The 2,108-nt window shown below is 47.8% G+C and overlaps 1 protein-coding gene across 5 annotated transcripts in view; it reads right to left on the bottom strand.

Moving 5' to 3' along the window:
- The window catches only part of Cmtr1 (cap methyltransferase 1), a 91,058-nt gene that overhangs the window by 81,295 nt on the left and 7,655 nt on the right, over positions 1–2,108 (bottom strand). The gene's annotated exons all lie outside the window — the stretch shown is intronic.

Here is a 2,108-nt window from a genome sequence, read left to right on the forward strand (position 1 = left end):
AATATTCTAAATATCTTCAACAAAGCACAGCATGTAAATGGATAAATCATAAATGTACAGCTAGATGAAAATTGCAAAGTGCACACGTCACTACTCTCTACAACCTGGCTTTAAAAGCATATCACAGCATCCTAGGAACCTGTCCCTCCTCCCCTCACAAGGGGACTAGTTAGTATCCTGGCGTAATGGCTTCACCTAGCTCTGAACACCATATAAACCATACTCTCTTCTACTGTCAGGTGTGCACACATGTGTACAAGGCCAGAGCAGCACTGAGTGTTCTCCTCAGGTGCTCTTCAGTTTGCTTTGTGTATGTTCTGTGTATACGTATGTCTGTGTACCATGGTGGTCAGAAGAGAAGCATCAGACCCTGTAGACCCAGAGCTGTGGACAGTGGCGAGCCACCACGTGCATGCTGGGAACTGGGTCCTCTGCAAGAGCAGTGGGCGTTCTTAGCCAGAGCCATCTCTGCAGCACCCCTTTCTCTTACTACTGTTATTTAGCCGTTTGCTTTTGTTTTCCAAGTCATGGCTTCTCTGTGTAGCCCTGTGTAGTGAGTTCTAGAACTCACTCTGTAGGCCAGGCTAGCCTCAAACTCGGACATCCTCTTGTCTCTGCTTCCCGAGTGCTGGGACTAAAGGCGTGCACCTCTGCTGCCTGGCTTTATTTTGCTTGCTTGCTTTCTCTCTCTCTCTCTCTCTCTCTCTCTCTCTCTCTCTCTCTTTCTTTTTTTTTGAGACAGGATCTCACTGTGTAGCTCTGGCTGACTTAAAAATTGCTTTGTAGACCATGGTGGCCAGAAATTCACAAAGATCTGCCTGCTTCTGCCTCCCCAGCGCTAGAATTAATATGTACCCCCACACCTGGCTACATCATTTTTAAAAGAGCACATTTGAGTGCAAATGCCTACAGAGGCCAGAGGATCCTCAGTGCTGGAGTTACAGGTGATGTACCTGAGGTGGGCGCTGGGCACTGAATCCAGGCCTTCTGAGACCAAGCAAGGCCTCTCACGGCTAGAGCTCAGCAGTCAGGCTGACTTAGGAGACAGTGAGCTCTAGGACTTCCTCTCTACCCAACTCCACAGCTCTGGACTGAAACACACACAGATTTCTACATGAGATCTGAAGTCAGGTCTGCATGAGTGTCGTGAACTCTCCCTAACCCCTCCTTTGTTTCTTTGAGACAGAGTCTGGCTCTAAGACCCAGGTTAGCGTGCAATCCGGACCCTCCTGCCCCACACAGCAGTCCTGGGACTATAGTAAATATTAGCATGTATGGCAACTTGCTACAGAGCCTTCTCATTCAATCTCATGATTGATCAGCGCAGTAAGGTGCACTGTACAAATACACCGTAGAAATACTTATACATTCTACTGTGGGTGGGCATCACAGATGTTTCCTAGAGACAGAAACAGACACATGGACAGACAGACAGACAGACGGACACACATACACACACACACACACACACACACACACACACACACACACACACGCATGCGCGCACATAGACACTGCTCTGGCAGAGGACCCAGGTTCAATTCCCACCACCCATAGGTGGCTCACAACTATCTGTAACTGCAATTCCAGGGATCTGCTTCCCTCTTCTGGCTTCCACAGGCACTGCATGAATGTAGTAAACAGACATGCGTGCAGACAAAGCACCCACACACATAAAATAAAACGTATATGTCTGATAATGGCTAAAAGAGCAAACAGAAGTTAAGACCACAGGTTGCTGTTGATGCTAGCAGACTTGAAGCTGGAACGACCCAAGCAGCAAGACAGCCACAGAAAACACACTCACATGACTTGAGAAGCAGCAAGACAGCCACAGAAAACACACTCACATGACTTGAGAAGCAGCGAGACAGCCACAGAAAACACACTCACATGACTTGAGAAGCAGCGAGACAGCCACAGAAAACACACTCAGGGGACTTGAGAAGCAGCGAGACAGCCACAGAAAACACACTCAGGGGACTTGAAATGCCAGATTCTACCACACAAAGGTAGAAATCACCAAGTAGCAGATGAATCTGTGGCTAACCTGGTCTATATAACAACAAGACAGCCATGAATCTGTGGCTAACCTGGTCTACATAACA

Source organism: Mastomys coucha, unplaced genomic scaffold, assembly GCF_008632895.1.
Source record: "Mastomys coucha isolate ucsf_1 unplaced genomic scaffold, UCSF_Mcou_1 pScaffold3, whole genome shotgun sequence".
Classification (NCBI taxonomy): Eukaryota; Metazoa; Chordata; class Mammalia; order Rodentia; family Muridae; genus Mastomys; species Mastomys coucha.